This window comes from Pinus tabuliformis, chromosome X (assembly GCF_031772625.1).
Source record: "Pinus tabuliformis cultivar Carrire ecotype Pingquan chromosome X, CPIR1, whole genome shotgun sequence".
Lineage (NCBI taxonomy): Eukaryota > Viridiplantae > Streptophyta > Pinopsida > Pinales > Pinaceae > Pinus > Pinus tabuliformis.
The window spans coordinates 286,753,474-286,774,357 of NC_142308.1; the positions used below are offsets into that span (position 1 = coordinate 286,753,474).

Below are 20,884 nucleotides of genomic sequence, written 5' to 3' on the forward strand. Positions count from 1 at the left end.
AAATGTATTGGCAAACAAAACATCTTTATCTTTTCAAATAGACAATACTAACCTTCAGAATCAAGAGGAACACTAGAATGAAGACCCTAATCTTTAGGAACCTGGAAATGACCATGAAAATCAATAGTCTTCCTCAAGCACATAGAAGTCTATCTCATTAATAAAAAATGCCCCAAACATCGGCTATGCTTCTGTGAAAAATACATGTAATGCTAAGAGAGTTGATTATGGTTGATTGAATTGTAGCAAAATGAAACATACCACAATATTTGACAAGCTTTTGTCAATGAATTTATAGACACCTCAGTCAGATCACATTGATTGGCAACTAATGCATGTAAAGGTGGTGGCCCTGCTTTGAGTAGTGTAATAATTTCCTGTAATCCATAAAAGTAAATGTGGCTCCAGTCTCAAGGGGTTCCTGTTGGTGAATGATTATCCAAAGATATATTAATAATGCAATCTTTCATTTTTTTCAATTTAACAGTCCAATTGTAATAAAGATAAATATTCATGCATTAGATACATTGTAATGATAAATGCTCACTTCAAGAAACTAATCTAAGGGTTGGATATTCAAGAGTGGTGATATTTGAGCATATGACAAGTTCAAATAGTTTGTCAGCTGAGACATACAATATTTTTACAAATAAAATGTATCCTTGAAAACATAGTGGTTTTGAAGTTACTTGTCCTTACAATTCTAAGAGCACCCACATGCTCCCCATACAGCCCCATATCCTTTCCATAACTCTGAGAAATAAAGCATTCAACACCACATCCTACAAAAAAACGAATAGAGCATGCATCTGCATCAAGGCTTCCATTTCAATAATATATATGAATTACAATGCGTTGAGTTAATTTGGACTTATAAATAAATCAGTTTTGATATTGTTTTTTGTGATCTTTCAATGTATTTCCTTCTTTTAAGCATGGAAATTTAATGGTGTTTTATACATGAGAAACAAAAGAACGGTGCATAGTGAAATCAACCTTAGAGTAAGATAAGATAATCAAATTTGGAATTGAAGAGAGAATGCATTATATTTCCATAAGGGATCCATGATGATAAAATGGATAGGTCATAGTTTTACCATTTATAACCATATGGTATTACATCAAGTTTGGTATATATGTTGAAGAAGATGATATAGGAAAATCCTTGAAGAGGGACAAATTGGAAGAGTTGACAAACTTCAATAGGAATATCCAAGAGGAAATTGTTGAGGTATTGTCATTGATGACAATGGGTCAACTATGCTATGTTCAAGAACAAAGCAAGGAGTCATTATATTGGCCATCCTTTAGTACTTGTGAAAGGGAAAAGAGAACATGAAATCGAGGAGCTCAACATGAATTTGTTTAGGAATTTGAGCTTGTTAAGAAATGTTTGAGGGATGATAAGGTAAGATCTCTATACATGATATTGTTCTTGTGTGAGGATCTAATGTACAACAATTGTTGTAGGATTTCTTTTGTTGTAGAATTTTTTCAAAGGAAAAGGAGCTCTACAAGAGTATCAATAAAAAAATAGTAGCAATATGACCATCCTCATTATCCCCCAATACAAGTCTCTTGAGTTGAGCTTAGCAACGACTTCTTTCTTAGAAACAAGGTTCATGAGCTGGAGCTGAGCTTAGCAACAACTCCTTTCTTGGAAACAAGGTTCATGAGCTCCTTCTCTTCCTTCACATCATCATCATCATTGTTCCTAGAGATGAAATTTTGGACATAATCAATGCCAAAGAATCCCACCAAATTTTGAATGAAGTGAGTTGAATGAAAATGGCCACTAAATCCTCAAATCTAAGCACATGAGATGGTGTTGAACTAATGATCTTCCCTCTCCATCTACTCAATAGAAAATATGTGGCATAAAAAAAGGGAAGAAAATGAACACCTTGTTGATTAGTCCCACAGGAAGTAGCAAAAGCATCAGATGCCAATGCCTTTAAATTCTTATAACTACTATCTCCCTAGGCTATTGAGAATAATTTGAATTATCATTATGTTCATGTTGGCCTCCTTGTGTTCAAGTTTTCTCTGCTCAAAAGACGTGTATGTTAAGTTGAAATCACATATATAAAAGTGATGCCTCCTCCATTTCCAGGAGAGGAGTTCGGTGAGAAAGAAACAACTGAGGAACTCGTGGGGAATCTAAGCTAAAAATAGTCTAAGGTATGAAATATTCCAAGAATAATTTAGTGAAGCAAGGAACTTGGTGAAACAAAAAGATCAAAGAGCTCGTGGAAGGAAAGAGAAGTTCAGTTCTATGGATTTGAGGTAGCAATGATTCAACCTGAATTTTTTGTAGAATCAAGTTTGTGGTCTTGTCCAAATTATGTGGTTTGTCTTTGTACAAGAAGGATGAATCTTTTTGTGTAAAGAAGGATGAAGATTCTGAAGTATATCCTCTATGAAAATAGCCTTAAAATGTGATATTTATTTTATGGAAGTCAACAAAACTCTGTAGTATATCTCTGTGGAACCCGGTGAAAATATAGGGCTCGGATCTAAGGCATATATTTGTGACAGTGGAGAAAAGTTCTGAAGCATATATTTGTGACAAAGGAGGGAAGTTATGAAGCATATATTTGTGATAGAGGAATGAATATCTAAGGTATATTCTTTGTGGTTAAGGTGTGGGGTGACTACAATTCAGGCTCTCCTCATCAGTCATCCATAACTGTGCAAGAACAAATGCACTGGTGGATGGTATCTTCCAAGAATATTACTTATTGTAACTGTGCAAGGACCAATGCACTGGCAGATGATGATGATATCCTATGGGGAGTGGCCAAGAATGAGTGGAAAGGTACAATTTGTGTAATATAAATTGGGAGTGCAAGAGTAGCTCCTTGAATCAAAGTTGACATAAATAACAAAGATCTAAGTTGTAGGTACAAGAATAAGGATGTGAATTTGGAGAATTTAGAAAATAACTAAATTGAATCCCAGATCTTTTCTTTGGCCTTTTTTTTAGCTTTGTACAAGGATGAAAACATGAAATTGGAAAAATCAAAAGATAATTAAAATCAGAACAAATCACAATGTCCTCTTCTTCTTATGGTCAATGATTGCAATTTTTCTCAAGGTGCTAAGACAAATTATGTCCACCTTCCTCCATGAAAAAATCATATTTAATTAAGAGATTCAACTATTTCATTAGCTATGCCAAAAATACAACCATGACAATAAATTCCAAAGATATTCACCTATGTGCTCTAGCTTACCTTGAACTCAAAGATGATTCCATCACTTTACTCAGTAAAATGTTCTTTATTTCGTAAGTTGTCCAGGTAATCCAAGGTTTCCAATCCTTCTACTCCTACTTCACTATAAACAGACAGGAACAGAATGAACTTAAACACATGCAAAAGTAGCAACTTCAAATAGTCTCACTCATATAAGCATTGTTCATAATAACTCTGAACAAAAGCTGCCACTAGCCATAATAAAAGATAGAAAATTACATTCCCAATCCCACAACAAGTTACTAAGGAACTCAAGAACTATAGATTTACCTTTTTTTGGAGTCTAATTACCTCTAGCATAGTCTCTACGTTGGGTTACTAATAAAATCATGGACAAAATCTAATAGGTGACCATAGAATTCAACATTAACAATTCCACTTTATTACTTCTATTTCAACCAAGACAATGTTGGTCACTCTAATTGTATATTGATTTAAACAACAAAGTGCTACATAATTTGTCAACCCACGGAAGTCTTGTTATTTCAAAGGCAATTGCGTACTATATCTACTCAATCTTAAAAGCAACAAAAGTTATAGTACAAACAAATCACACCTCACTTTAACAAACTGAGGCTCCACTCTGTATTACAGCAATTACACTCTATTGTAGATAACTATCAAAGAATGCTTAATTTCATCCAAAGAGTCATATAATAGAAAAGAATCAATCTGCAAAGGAAAACAATGGCTATGCTGTAACAGAGAAATCAGGACCCTATCCCTAGAGCGGGAATCTTCAGCACCTGCCTCTAATTATCTAGCTTGCCAATTCACTCTGTAACTTAATCACCAGTGAAACAATCATGAATTAACAATGCAATAATCAATTCAGAAAGAAACAGAGTTTCAGCAAAGGTATTATAAACGATATTCAGCGAATAGTACTCATTAACAAGGCGTGAATAAAAGAAACGCTTGACATACTGCAAAAATATAATGGGTGAATCTTGTGATGAAGGTGGGCCCTGTCCTTCTCACAAGATTCCCCTAGGAGACAAGAACTAGAAAAAGATGTTCAGAACAAAATTTTATTCATCCATCAATATGTCATATTACAAAAAGGATTCTAGTCTTGTTCCTTCAACTAAGCCTTTTCCACAGTCTGTTCATCCCCCTCTAATGTAGGTGTCTCCTCTTTATAAAGAGGAGACATCTATTACAAAAGATTTACATTATACAAAAATAGGGAAATCAGTTTCCCATCAACAAAATGTTGTTACAGTAATACTATCTTTAGATTATGGGTGTTACATCTAGTGTAACAGCTTCCTTGGTGATCAGTCTGGTTCCTCTGTTTCTAGCAAATCTAAAATGCAAATCTCAACTGTTTCAGGTTCGAGACTTGCGTGTCGTTCTTACTATTTCAGCAACTGCAAAAATAGTCTTGCAAACTCCAGGCAGTTTCAGCAACGCGAACTGCACTTCATTCTTTAATTGTTCAACAACTTAACAATTTAAAAATTAACTACGAAGATATCGTGATTATATGCTAAATAATTAAACGTATAGTGATGAGAAGAATCACTGCATACCTTTGGGATAATTGGGTTAAAACACTAACAAGGACTTTTTAAATATAGGTTGAAAAGGATGATATCATGGCAAAATGTATGGTCAAAAAGGGACAATATGAGGTCCTAACATCCCCCCCAACTGAATCAGTTGCATGTCCCCATGCAACATTTACTCTGAGTCCGAGTCGGAGTACTAGGATGTACAGTGAAAATTACTTATACAGTAAGTATAGAAGGGGCTATCAGCCGAATCTCTGAAGCCCTAGACACTCTGTAATCTCTGCCATGCTGCAAGCTCCTCCTTTTTGGACACCTTGAAGTAGGCCTTATATTGTTGTACTAGTAACCAGAGAAGCGGGAAATGAAAATGATAACCCAACCATTTTTCGCCACACTGTTGAACACATTTAACGTAATTAGGTATTCGTGAAATTGCTGCGTGAAGATTAAGAGGGTTAAAGGGATGGTATTCCCTTCTCTCCTTAGGGCAATGTTCCCAGAATAGATTGTTTGCCTTTATGGCAAGAGGTCCTTTAGTTTTGACATATTGTTGACACTCCTTTAACACTGCTACCTGTAATTCTCTGATATGCTCAGTCATTCCTGGTTCTCCTATAACCCGATGATGTTCAGCAACGAAAACAACAGCATTCTGTGGTTCAACTCGGATCCACAGAAGGTGATTTTCTTCGTTATGTGTCGCTGAAAGGAAAGTGTTTTGCCATGTGAGCTGATTGGCCATGAAAGAGACAAAGGCTCTAATCTGAATGTCACCAGCCACAGGAATCAAATTAAGCTTTCTATCCTCCAGCATGGCTTCATTATGGAGATAGAGTTCACATAATAGATTATGTTCACTGACTGATGCTTTTGCAAAGGTTTCAATAAACTGCTGGGGTGTAGACACCTCATGAGGTCGTCCATCTCTGACTGCTTTTACTTGGAGGAATGCTAGGCGTTCTGCTAGAAACACAGAATAGTTAAAGGATGGTTTCCTGGTGGCTAGAAGTCTTTGAACTAACTCAAAGATAAGAGACAGTCTAGTTTTCAACTCCTTATTTTCCTTATGATTTGCATGGAACTGTTCCAGGACTTCCCAATTTCTATATACATGATTCTGCCATAATGATTTATGTTCCTGTAATGCCTGTTCTTATGACAGGGCATACTCTTTCTTCCATATATCCCTAAGTTCTTAAATGCTTGGGGTCTGAGTGAAGACAGTCTTTGCACACCGAGGTTCAGTCTGGGTAAACACCATATTTGTAGACTTTGGTGCAGTATTTTTAGCTTTAATGACCAGAGTAGGCCTGGATACTTGCGGTTTCACTTCTTCTTCAGAAATCTTTGAAGGCCCTGCTGGTTCTTGTGTAACAGCAGGGCGTTCCTTTTTAATTATAACAGGAATAAATACAGGAGTGGACCCAGGCAATGGGACTTCGATTACCTTATGACCAGCTCGAGAATAGAGATCACCACATTGGCTGCACATGTATTCATTGTATCGATCCTTTTCCGCACTTTTCTCAACTGCAGATGCTACTTGAGCTAAAGTATACAGATTAAGTTCTTTTTCATAAGCTTCCCTTGCCATCCTTAACTCCTTCTTATAAACCTCAATCTCAGATTTCAGAAATTCATTTTCTTGTTGAAGGGAAGCTAACGTGACAAGGCCTTCTGTAGCAGTTGCAGTCTTTGTAGCTAGTTCAAGTGGATGGGAGGATCTTTGTTCGGTGACAGCTTCATTATTTTCATCCTCAGCAGGCGGTTCTTGTGTGACAAATGTTGGGTCATCAGCTAGTTCTATAACAACTATATCCTCTTGAGCATGTAAACTTTGCATATCAGCCGACTGAGTGGCTGGTTCTTCTGTAACAGCTACAGTTTGTGCAGTACCCTGGTTATCTACACTTTTCTCATTAGTTGGTGGTTCTTGTGTATCTACTGCTGAGTCAGTAGCAGCCAAGTCCTGGTCTGTTTTCTGGTCATGGTCATCAGCAAGTAGTTCTTGTGTGACACTTGCTGAGCCAGTAGCTAGTTCTTATGGGACAGCTACATGTTGATTATCTATTTCCTGTTTATCAGTAGGTGTTTCTTGTGTAACACCTGCTGAGTCAGTAGCTGCTACGTCCTGATCTGTTTCCTGATCATGATCATCAGTAGGTGGTTCTTGTGTAGCACCTGCTAGACTAGTAGCTGGTTCTTATAGGGCAACTACATCTAAGTCATCTATCGTTTGCTCCTCAGCGGGTGGTTCTTCTGTAACACCTGTTGAGCCAGTAGCTGGTTCTTGTGGGGCAGCTACCTATTGTACATCTTCTTGGGTGTCTACTTTTGATAAATTAGCAGCTGGTTCTTATGGAGCAGCTGCGTCTTCTGAAAGGAATGATGTCACAAAATCCTGAACATTTTGCATTGCGGTACCTAAGGGTGAGGAAGGTAGGGATTCAGGGTCTAGTGGGGTATGGGGTTTTAGGATAATGGGTGGGGAATTTGGGGTGGCAGTCTCAGTTGCTGCTTCAGAAGACGTCCTCCTTCATCTTCGAGGTAAGGAGGCGGGAAAAACAATGGTTTTTCTTTTATGGGTAGCCTTCTCTGGAGTAGGAGGGTCATCAGAAGTGATAGCTTCTTTAATTGAGGCCCTTGTTCGTTTTTTTGATGGGGGCATAGCCTTTTCTTGCCTTTTCCTTTTCAGCTTAGCAAGGGGAATGTCGTCATCTGAATCATCGCTGGGGATATGGACAGTGGGAGTGGATGATTCAGGTAAATTATGGGGTGGGGTTGATGCAATGGAGGGGTCAATTGGACTAATTGTCACAGGTGGCTGGGGATTTTCAGCATTTAATTGGGGAGTTTCGGCTGCTGCTTGAGAAATTTCGGCAGTTTCTTGAGGATTTTCGGCTGCTGGTTGAGGAACTTCAGCAGCTTCCTGGGGGTTTTCAGCTGCTGGTTGAGGAACTTCAGCAGCTTCCTGGGGTGGGTTGTTAAGGGGAGGAGGATTCTGTAGGGCAAAGCCCCTCTGGATTAGAAGCTGAACCAGGCGATGGTGAGTGAGGGAGAGGAGTGGGTACTTTGCATTCGTGGAATAATGTGACATATTCTTTAGACACCCAAGCAGATAGTATGGCATATTTAATAAATGACCATGTCTTAAATGATTCAACAACACAAAGTCATGCTGGTACACTACCTAATAACGTCCTTCGCAGGTGAGGTAGTGCTTGGCAAACTCTGCAACCTTTGGCCATGGAGGTGGTAATGAATGCAATGCAACACCCCTACCTTTAGGTTCAACCCGTTTCCCAGGTAGAAGAAAATCTTGTTGTGCATTCAGAATGATGTGTTTACAACTAAACCAACGAATGCCATCGGCTGGTAATCCTGAAACCTGCACTATATCTTCTTCTGTTACTGGAATTCGCACTCCCTGAACAGTAGAGTAAACTTCCTTTAAATTACGTGCGAATTCTAGGACTTGCTGAGAATCAAATTCCTGGAGCCTTAGGAAATAGTCCACCCAGCCAGTTTGCAAAAAAATTTGATATGCTTCCGGGTGTAATTCCAATAGAGTTGTTGAACCAGGTTCATTTCGAATAGCGTTACCTCCCATAGTTACCGGTTTAGTAAAATGCACAATACAGAGCCGAGTTCCCGCAGCCAAGACAAAGTAAGATATTGCAAATGAGGTTATGACATAATAAGACAGAGACGGGGTGACAAGACACGGTCGTAGTAAAAATGACGGTGATTGGCATATCGGGTAATGATTGCAAGATTTTGATATCCCCCCCAACTGCGGCTAAAATGATAAGTTTTGAATGTACGGTGATTTCGGCAATCATATCATAATCTTCTCATTAACTATAGTTTAATATTTACACATAAACACGCATACCTCACGTTTTACCTTCGATTGTTGTGCTGAAAGTATAATCTCATCGTTAATAGATCACCAATGGTTATGAAAAGGGGTTGTAAGATATGAGGGTATTTATATGAAAGGCTTTCTCTATTCACAGGAGGTAATAGTGAAGGAACACAATTATCAGGATGAATGGTTGATTCTCTCAATGAAAAGTGATATGTATTGGTCGTTTTTTAGAGGAATTGATGCCTCAACTATGGAAAAATGGGAAAATTGATGCTTTGTTGGTATTTCAGCAATGGAGAAAATAGGGAAAAGTTAGCGTTTCAGCAACGGGGAAAATAGGGAAAAGTTGGTGTTTCAGCAATGGGGAAAATGGGAAAAATTTATGTTTCGGCAACAGAGAAATTGGTGTTTCAGCAATGGGAAAAAGAGATGTTGTTGTTAAAGAAAAATAGGAAAATGTTGCTGAAGGGTAGTATGAGGGGATGGATTATGAATTGAAGTGGAATGGAAATGTTTCCCAAACTGAAACCTGATCCTGCTTGCAATGCAATTGTTCCTTCAGCCAGCCTCTGAATCTAAGACCTGCAAAATAATAAATTGTAACATGGCAGCCCTTGACAGGGATTATTAGTTAAGAAATCTAATCTAATAAAAATATATAATAGAAAAATTAGGTGCAATGAGGGGTAGCAGACTCCCCCAAAAAGATATAATGTGAATCTGCCATACAAGTGGTTTTAAAATCCTCTTTAGAAATAGGTTGTTGGTACAAACGGAGCCGATACCCATTCACTAACAATGGTGTTCTAGAATCATCAATTGTTAGGAGCCTTACTGTACCATTTGGAAAAATAGTATCTATCTCGTAAGGTCCTAACCACCTTGTTCGTAGTTTCCCTTGAAAATTTTCAAACCTGGAATCATATAATAAAGCCCAATTACCTTTTTGGAACTGCTTATGCTTAATATTTTTATCATGCCACCTAGTTCTTTGCTGCTGAATCATAGTTGTTTGATGGATGGCATCCAACCTTTCTTCATCCAATTCCTGCAGCTGCTGCAACCTAGCTGTCTGTGCATCATTCAAGTCAAGGTTAACAACTAAAGTAGTTCTTAAGGTTTTGATTTCAAATTCCACAGGAAAAACAACACTTTTACCATAAACCAATTCATAGGGTGAAAAACCTGTAGTGTTTCTCCAGGTAGTTTTGTAAGCCCATAATGCCTCAGGCAGTCTTTGAGACCAATCCTTCCTATTCTCCTTCACTGTTTTTGTTAAAATAGCTTCTATGAATTTATTTGTACTTTCCACCCGACCATTAGCTTGGGGGTGGTAAGGTGTAGTCATTTTATGATTGATATGATATTTTTGAAGCATAGCTTTAAAACCATGAGAATTGAAAGGAGGTCCTCCATCTGTGACTAGTTCTCTAGGCACTCCAAATCTAACGAAGATTTCTTCAAATAAAAAGGTTAAAACAGATTCTTCATTAGCTTTAATAAGTTCCTTAGCTTCCACCCATTTAGTCATATAATCTGTACAAACCAATATATAAACTCTTTGGTTGGATGGAGGATTGATGGGCCCTACAAAGTCTAGAGCCCATCTTTCAAAGGGTTCAAGTATTACCTAGGGGTTCAGTGGCATTTCATCTCTGTGATTAGGTTGACCCATTCTCTGACAACTATCACAGGCCCTAACATATTTCTTTGCATCCTTGAAAAGTGAGGGCCAATAATAACCCATCCTGAGAATTTTATGTGTTGTTCTCTTATCAGCAAAATGCCCACCACAAGGGCCATCATGACAAGCCTTCAATATATCATAAACCTCATCTTCTCTAATGCATCTTTGGATTTCCTGATCAAGTCCTGTATGAAAAAGACACCCACTTATCCAGCTATACTGAGCACTTTGTTGAATGATCTTTCTTTTCTCCCGATGTGATAGGTGTGATGGTAGCTTCCCTGCAACCAGATAATTGGCAATGTCTGCATACCATGGTGAGTGAGCAGATACTGCAAACAAGTATTCATCGGGAAAGGAATCATCTACTGGAGTATGATCATCAGTTTTTATCTGAGAAAGCAAATCAGCAACTACTTTTTCTTTACCTAGTCGATCCACAATTTTAATATCAAATTCTTGTAGTAACAATAAGCACATGGTAACTCGAGCATTTGTAACAGATTTATTCATTAAATACTTGATAGCCAAGTGGTCTGTATGAACAAAAGTAGGATAACTAGTAATATAATGTCAAAATTTATTAATAGCATAAATAACTGCTAAAAATTCTTTCTCGGTAACTGTATAATTAAGCTCAATAGGGGTCATATTATTACTAATGAAATAGATAGTATAAGGAAGATTATTCTCTTCTTGTCCCAAGACAGCTCCAATTGCAATATCCGAAGCATCAGAGGATATATGAAAGGCAAGTGCCCAATCAGGTCCCCTCAAAATAGGAGTTGTAGACAACTCATGCTTAAGTTCATCAAATTCTTTCTGACAGGCATCAGTCCACTTAAATTCAGCATTTTTCATAAGTAACACAAACAAAGGAGAAGCTATTTTAGAAAAAAAATTGATAAATCTTCTGTAATATCCAGCATGTCCTAAAAAACTTCTTACATCAGTTTGTGTTTTAGGAATAGGAAGGGTCTGAATTACCTGTACTTTGGATGGATCCACTTGAATCCCAAGCAATGAAATGAAGTGTCCTAGTAAAATTCCTTCGTTCATCATCATATGACATTTTTCGGCACTCAAGCAAAGATTAGCTTATATGCATCGTTTAAGTACTTTCTCAAGGTTTTGTAATGCATATTCAAAAGTCACACCATAGGGAGTGAAATCATCCATAAATATCTTCAAAGAATCATTAAGCATATCAGAAAATATTCCTATCACTTCTCTTTGAAACGTTGTTGGAGCATTACATAGTCCAAATGGGAGAACTCTATAAGCAAAAGTCCCCCAAGGACTAGTAAAAGTGGTCTTGTCTTGATCTTGGGGTGCAATTCTGATTTGGTTATATCCACTAAAACCATCTAAAAGGGAAAATAATTTCTTTCCTGACAAGCTGTCCAACACCTGATCAATAAATGGCAAGGGGAAATGATCTTTTTGAGTGGCTTTGTTTAAGGCTCTATAATCTACACACACTCTCCATTTCCCATTTTTCTTAGGTACTATTACCAATGGAGAAACCCATTCACTATCAGATATGGGGTATATAAACCCTACACTAAGCAACTTTTGAAGTTCTTCCTTAACAATTTCCCTCAAATTGGGATTCATTCGTCGCTAGGGTTGACAGACTGGTCGGGCCCCCTCCTTAATATAGATACGATGAGTACATAATTCAGGAGAGATCCCCTTCATGTCTGTGTAGTCCCATGTGAATGCTTCCTTTTTTTCACGGAGCAACTTTATTAGCTGTTGTGTTTCAGCATCTGATAAATTGGGGTTTATGTTCAATGTTTTTCCAGGTTCAATTTCTATTGTTATACTTTTAGAGGAGATAGCAGTTGATGTTTGAGGTAAATTTTCAGATTTAAGCTTTTCCTGTGTTTTAGGATCCAGAATTGCAGTTAACTGATTATATGTTTCAGAAGTAACTGAGGAAGGTTCATAAATAAAATTACTAATTACTTCATCTTCTATGGTGTCTTTAAGAGTTAAGGCTTGTCCAATGGTCAAAATGGGTTGAGTATCATTATCCTCATAGTCTAACCATACAGAATCATCATTGTTAATCATAGGTGTAGCATGAGGGTACAACGTAAGCTGCTTAGTTTCACATCCATTAGAAATTGTCATTGAACCTGATCTACAGCTGATAAAAGCATCTGTTGTAGCCAGCCAGGGTCTCCCCAAAATCAAAGGATGCCCCCCCAACTTTGCTTTAGTCTGTAATAAAACAAAGTCAGCTGGGTAATTCCAAGATTCAACTAAGATGATCATGTCTTCAATAACCTCCTCTGGTTTGATTGTGGAACGATCAACTAATTCCAGGATATTTGGTGTCTCTCTAATTACATTTTTCAACTGTAACCATTGTGCAGTTTCAAGGGTCATAATATTTATAGCAGCACCTAGGTCTACCAGAACTCGTGAAACAATAGTTTTTATGACTTGTACTGTGACCGTAGGGTGACCAGGATCACCATATTTTACAGGAGGAACTTTTCCTGACATTAAAGCAGCTAGATCACCCATCACATGAACTGTAAGGGAATCTTTAGCCTTCCTACCAGGTTTCTTGATGCAAATGTCTCTGATAGTTATGGCATAGATTGGCACATCTCTGAGTGCTTGTAAAAGTGGAATTTTAACGTAAAGATTCTGCAGTTCCCCTAGAAGATTAAAAGCAGGCGGCTCAAGTGTCTTAGCAAGAGCTAGACGTTCAGGGAATGGTGGCTCTACTATTTCAGCAATTTTATTAGAGGATGGCTTGACTGTTTCAGCATCCTTATTAGATGATTTTTTTTCTGTCTCTTCTTTATCATAGTCGGAAGAGGTAATATCATCTATAATCGGCTCAACTACTCTCCCAGGTCGCAAATGAATATCATTACATTGCACAGGAGATGTAGGCAGGTTCTAAATGTCGATGACTTGCACAGCTTTATTATTATTAGGGTTAGGGTTCGGTTGTATAGGCAACTGAGGCTTCATGGTCTGATTATTCGGAGGCGTACCTGACGGGAGAGAAAGTTGTTGCTAGAACTGAGGAAATTGGTTTGTGAATGGAGTTTTTTGAGCTCTCCAGTTTGGGTTCCATTGGTTAAAATAGGGTTGCTATAGAAGCCAGGGAGTCCACATTGCAGGGTCTACAAAGGGAGGGTTTGTTTGCTGCATGGGTGGGAAATTCATTTGATTAAAGGGTGGGTATTTCATTTGGTTAAAGGGCGGGTAATTTTCTTGATTAAAAGAAGGATAATTATTCCAACAATTAAATGGCATACTAGAGTACGTACCTTGTCCTCATGGTTGCCATTGCCTCCTTTGTGTCAGCAGATAAACTGCTTCAGCTTCCTCCTCAGTTGGTTGCAACGCTGCTTTTATTCCTGGTAAAGAGGGGCATTGTTGAGTTTCATGGTCCTTATCACAAATGGTGCAGATTGGTACCTTCTCCAATTGACATTCCCTTAGCAGATGTTTTTCTCTGCATTTAGGACAGAAGATCACCAAAGCGACTTCTGCCTCTACTTGTTTCTTCTTAACCTGCAAGGTATCAATCTATGAAGCAAAAGAACTTAACATTTCAGTTTTAAATTCCTCAAGTAGATTACCTATTTCAGCTCTTGTTGCTCCTCCACTGGCTGATTTCTGGACCCTTGAATAAGTACTATCCCTGCTCTTTGATTTATTTTCAGCTCCTCTTGAACACCTCTTGCAGAGGTTAACGATTTCATCATCCCTTACCCCTTTCAATAATATTGTTTTAAGAATATCTTTACTTACATCAAGGTGCTCAGATCTCTGTAGATTATACTGGACTCTTTCCACAAAGTCCTCCAGATTTTCATCCTCCTTCTCAACCATCTTCAATAATTCCTCCCTTTTTTCTCTCGTCCGAAAATAGTCTTGGTATTTGGCCAAAAATTTCTCCTTCATCTGATCCCATGTTATGATCACATGACCTCCCAAGCTCATAAACCATCTTACTGCATTTCCTTTTAATGTTGCTGGAAACAACTTCAATTTTTGAGCATTATTAACATAATCATAACTTCTACACAATATATCAAATTCGAAAAGAAACTCATCAGGGTCTTCAGAGGATAAACCATGGAAGTTAGGTAGCGCTGAGAGTGGGATATTCTTCATAGGAGTTGTCCCTCTGGGAAGATCCTCAATAGGGAATTCCAAGGTGGAGAGGGAATTCTCTCCTCTTCCTTCTCCTCTACGTCCTCCACCAAAGATTCCTTCATTGTTTCCATCCATTGGTTGCTTTCCTGATGCACTTGCCCAGTATTCAGTATTTTCTATTGGACTCTCAATGTCCTGAACTGGTTCCTCATCTTCAATATCCTCTATTGGTTCTTCAATTTCCTCTACTGGTTCCTCAGTATGTTCTATTGTTTCTTCAATCCTTTCAGGTCCCACTAGTTCCTCTGTGTGGTAGTCCATTTGGAGAGAGTGCTGAGTTTGTGGCCTCCGAGAGCTTAGCCTCTGGGATGTCTCAGCTTTTGAAATAATCTCATCGATGAAAGTTTTTCTTCCTCCTCTTCCTTTTCCCTTGCCACGTGTAGTATTAGTTTTCTTGCATCCTCTCATGCATCTTGCATATCTACGAGAAAATCATCAGTGCTTTTAAAATCTATGATTGCCTTCCCCGGCAACACCGCCAAAATGTTGGTCACTCTAATTGCTTATTGAATTAAAAAACAAAGTGCTACATAAATTTTCAACCCAGGGAAGTCTTTTTATTTCAAAGGCAACTGCGTACTATATGTACTCAATCCTAAAAGAAACAAAAGTTGTAGTAGAAACAAATCACACCTCACTTTAACAAACTGAAGCTCCACTTTATATTACAGCAATTACACTCTATTGTAGATAACTATCAAAGAATGCTTAATTTCATTCAAAGAGTCATATAATAGAAAAGAATCAATCTGCAAAGGAAAACAATGGCTATGCTGTAACAGAGAATCAGGACCCTATCCCCAGAGCGGGAATCTTCAGCACCTACCTCTGATTATCTAGCTTGCCAATTCACTCTGTAACTTAATCCCTGGTGAAACACTCATGAATTAACAATACAATAATCAATTGAGAAAGAAACAGAGTTTCAGCAAAGGTATTATAAACGATATTCAACAAACAGTACTCGTTAACAAGGCATGAATAAAAGACACACTTGACACACTACAGAAATATAATGGGTGAATCTTGTGATGAAGGTGGGCCCTGTCCTTCTCACAAGATTCCCTAGGAGACAAGAACTAGAAAAAGATGTTCAGAACAAAATTTTATTCATCCATCAATATGTCATATTACAAAAAGGATTCTAGTCTTGTTCCTTCAACTGAGCCTTTTCCACAGTCTGTTCATCCCCCTCTAATGTAGATGTCTCCTCTTTATAAAGAGGAGACATCTATTACAAAAGATTTACATTATAAATTCTATTTTAACCCATTATACAAAAATAGGGAAATCAGTTTCCCGTCAACAAAATGTTGTTACAGTAATATTGTCTTTAGATTATGGGCATTACATCCAGTGTAATAGCTTCCTCGATGATCAGTCTGGTTCCTCTATTGATGTCAAATTTGAAATGCAAATATCAACTGTTTCAACTTCGAGATTTGCGTGTCGTTCTTACTGTTTCAGCAACTGCAAAATTAGTCTTGCAAACTCCATGTAGTTTCAGCAACGCGAACTGCACATCATTCTTTAACTGTTCAGCAACTTAACAATTTAAAAATTAACTATGAAGATATCGTGATTATATGCTAAATAATTAAACGTATAGTGATGAGAAGAATCATTGCATACCTTTGGGATAATTGGGTTAAAACACTAACAAGGACTTTTTAAATATAGGTTGAAAAGGATGATATCATGGAAAAATGTATGGTCAAAAAGGGACAATATGAGGTCCTAACAGACAATTATAGATATAGCCATTATATTATTCTCTTGTCTAGGGGAACTATTGTTACAACTGCAACATTTCCAATTGATTTTATCTCATTTCAAACAACCTAGTTATTCCACCGAAGTAGTTGATGTCATAATCTAATGTTGGAAAACGTTGTCGGATTGTTGTTACAAATTTATCAACATTCCTAGTTCCATTAGGAATTGAAACTTTTAGGAGAAAATTTGCATCACTATATTCCTTCTACTCACCCATTTTTTACAGTCTTCCATGTCCAGTGAACTTGACAACTATGTTTTTGAAGTGGCACATTGTTGACAATATGTTTACAATTGCTTCTTTTTCTCAAGCAGCCAAAAATGACATTGTTGAGAAACACAATAAAGTTCAAGTATTGGCATGTAGTTGATTAAACAACTTGTTTTCATTCATAGTTCAGATTCCAGCATTGGGGATCCACTTTACAAGAATCCAAATATCTCCTTTTGAAATCTTGAAAATAAGGGAGTACTAAGAAAAAGATCTTTAACCCAAACCAAAACCATTATGTCTCAAGGTCTATTATCATATTATGAAATTAATTTTTTTATTACTTACCATATTTTGAATTCTCTTTTGTACTTCTTGGAGAGTCTAGGCTTCTCTTTGAGTCACGATGTATTCTATAAAATGTATTTGACAGTCACATTGACTATTTTATCAAAATTTATTTCTTCAACGATGTGTTTCATCAAACTATTCCTTCATGACATGGAAACCTAGGCCATGTGTGAAGCAAAAGACATAAAAAAGTAAATAGTTGCATGTACTCCCAAAACTGACCTCCCTTTAGTCAAAATATGATATTGTTAGAGTAGACAACTATATTGAGATTGATAAAAAATGTATAAATCCATATTTGATTGTATGACCACTCTTTTGCATTCAGTTAAAGCATAAAGCCAACAAGGGCTTGAATTACTCTTGCAAATGATTGATCTAATCTTTAATGAAGGGAAACTTTTCTCCACTGAGAAGAGAAGGTTGAGGTGTAACCCTCCATGTTGTAATCATTGTTCATTTAATGGATATTGTTCTTATTCCATTCCTTGTTCATGGTTACATGTTATATTTTTCTATTTCATAATTGTTGTGAGGGTTCTTTGGAAGGGCCCTACTATTAATTTCTACACTTGAAAAAACCTATGTGGTTGGCTAGACCATAGTGTTAATAGCCTAGTCATGCCTCTTCATCACATTTGAACCCTATTCTACATTGGTCTTGACTCCATAACCCAATTGGATAAGTATTGGTCTCAATAAATTCCAACATCCATCTTATTCTTAAGAAAAATCATAATTACTTGTTAGTATGAACATGCTACTTTTATCCTACCATAATCATCTTAGCTCCATCGTGCTTAGAGAAATAAAGTTAACATACTTGACTGTCATTTTCTTGCAATTACTTGACTAGCTTTATTATGAAAGAACAATATTAATATCTATATATGACAAGAAGCTAACCTGCCAGAGTATGAATTCTTCAATGTTAGGTATTGAGCAAGATCCTTTGTAGGATGTGAAATTAGAGAAGCCTCCTTCAAAAATAGTCATGACTTCGTAAATACATTACTTTATCTCAGGGAAAAAAATATCTAAAACACTATAAATTGAGGAATTAAAATATAAAAAAATACAAAATCTGTTAATAGAAACATACATGTATTGGCTGCCAGCCACCTTGTGGAATCAAAGAAAAATAAAGAGGGTTCCGAAGATCAATAGAATAAACCTTAATTGTTTCTATAGATTTGACCTAATCAAGGTGGATGTTGGTGGCCACCCGCCTATCCCACTTGGACCCCCACAATTGTCTCTTTCAGTTTTTTAGTTTCCTTAATTGTAGCACAATGTACTATTTTTGCCAGTTTTTCGAGTCTTGAACTTCTGGAGTTATTTTGAGGCCCTAAACGAAATTTTTTTGGGAAAACTAGGACCAACATGGGTCAACATGGGTCATAAACCCATGTTGGCCACTCAAAAGTTGTGGTCCTCAGATAGTTCATACTAACAAGGTATTTTGCACGTCAAACGAAGATCGTATGCCAAGGTTACGACCTCGGGAAGTTGACGTACCAATTTACCCAAATGGGGCCCATAGTTTGGCGCTTAATCTCCTAACGTTAGGTTTTTCGATGATTAGGGTTTTCCATTGTTTCTCAACCATAAATAGGCCTTCGAGCCTCATTGTAACACAGTTTAGAGGCATGTAATTGTCCCATCTCTCTAGAGAGATAAGCTACCATCGCCCGAGCTAGTTTATTTCCATTTCTGTTTGTAAGCATATTTCAGTATTTTACATTAATGAAATGGAGTATTTTTTTTGTTGCATCTCTGTATTTATGGTTATCTCTGTAATTTGTTGCATTCATGTTTAAATATGGATCATGACCACCCCCCTAAAGCGAATAGACAACTCACCTCCAGAAAGCTTTTCGAGAATAGGAAACTCAGAAGTTACTGGAAGAAAGCTAATTAAAGTTAATAGAGCAGTAAGCATGAGTTTCCAGTCCCTTATCGGGTCCAAATGAACATCTTTTCCAATTTCACTAGCCTTTACACTTAAGCAAAACCATAAACCATTCTTGTGAGTTAATGTATTAGCCTTTTTTGTAGGGGAGTACACAAGTTCCTATGTTTCCATGAGCGAAGAAACATATATATGGGACATATTCTCATGCTTTGGAGTATTGTCATGTCTTCCTTTGTAATTCAATACATTTCTCCAAAGATATTCATCCACACCATTTAAACTGCATGGTTTAAATTTCAAAATATATTTTGGACCAAAGCGACCCAAACATGCTGCAGGTAAAGGAGTTACATCTCATGCCCTTAATATCCCTATAGAAAATGAGTGTCTTCCATCTTTGGATATATGTTGTCTTGTCCATACCTATCGCCTTCTCCTGACAAAGAGCATGGGACCTTCAGGATCAAATGGAGGGGGCCATTTTAGATGCCGAAAAGCAACTGCATATGTCCAACCTTCAGGAGAAGATGAGCTTTTGTTATCAATATGCCAATCGCTGGCCCACTCCCAGCTAGGTGGCAATTGAATTTCAAGGAAGTCCTATATCAACTAAGACAAATGGAAGCATGCACCAACAACAAATTATCATCCTTGTTTTTCCACACAAAAAAAATAAATTAAGCTTTGAGGTGTATTTGCCTAGTTAAGTTACATCACTATTTCTGAGCCATTTTCAATAGAAAGTTATACATTTGGCCCTTCAATGGGAAATAACAAGTTCTTCAGTTAATTGATGAGAAAGGACCTATGTTATATAGAATTATTTTATTGGAAAAAACATTATGTTTCTTTCTCAAGAAGTGAGACAAAAGATTGCAAGTCCAAGACTCAAACACAGATCATCCTAAGAGAAAGAAGTATATGAAAAAGCTTAATATCAAAAGCAATATTTTCTAGGGGTTCCCCGCTTGTGCTATAAAAGAATTGGCCTAATGTAAGTGGAAGAGTTGCCAAGGAGACAATGGAAAACCTTCTTAAGTACCCCTAGGGTTCAACTTTGTTAAAATACTTTTTAACATTTTAAGTCTCATCGAAAAGCATATTAAAATATATTATTAATTTTACAACATAAACTATCATTACAAATTTCACAGATAAAATTTGTAGTGGAGATCTAACTCAAAGTGACAAAAAGTGGATATCAACTTGGAATATTAAACCAATATCTCACAATCAAGGTATAATAAATCAAGAATAGCTCAATAGAACCAATCCACCCAAAATAACCTATAAATTAGTGATATTAGCAAATGGATCTATAGTAAAAGGATGTATGCATTATCATTCATTGGCCTCGAAAGGTAACTAGGGCCTCTCAAGCTCGCAAAGAGTCATATATATTGCAAAGGTACAAACATTGTTGAAATATTCATGGAATATTAGTGAAACAAAAAATAATATGGAAAAATCATCAACTCTTCTAAAAGGAGTGCCATTATTGAGCAATATTACTTCAAAAAACATTGCAATGTTGGGGACTCCTCAAATTATAATCTCCCATCTCACTAGTTTCTCTCAAGCTTCCAGTATCCAAATTGAAATAAATGTGAGTAGAGTGAAAGCTATTTTTCAAATAATTTGACAGTTGGGAGGCCAATCACATCCTCAAAACAAATGATACATAGACTCAAATGGCCAATCAAGCAATTCAAGCCACCCATTAATTGAACTATAATTGGATTTGATAATAAAATTAAGAAAAAGAAAATGAAATATTGCATTGGCCCTAACTTCCCAACAAACCACCCAATGATAGTTAGAAAATGGCCTCCAAGTTCTAGAAATATATAGAGATTAGATAAAGGAGGAGCATAGAGAAAAGATAATAGGGAGTCAAATATAGAGAATGGGTAGAGAATGAAGGTTGCTATCACATGAGGATGCAAACCAAAACAATGATCTTTCTACCAAAACTAGGGTACATTACATAATGTTTCATCTATACTTAACATCTTTAAGCTATTTTTATTATCCTTCTCTCAATTTATACTCAAGAGAAAATCAAACCACTAAATGCCTTGTCTACTTATATGATGAGCCCAAAA

General features: G+C 36.9%; 1 pseudogene; it reads right to left on the minus strand.

Annotated features, from left to right (window-relative positions):
* Positions 1-15,955: 15,955 nt before the first annotated feature.
* Positions 15,956-20,884, minus strand: part of LOC149139521 (chaperonin 60 subunit beta 1, chloroplastic-like) — a 44,890-nt pseudogene continuing 39,961 nt past the window's right edge.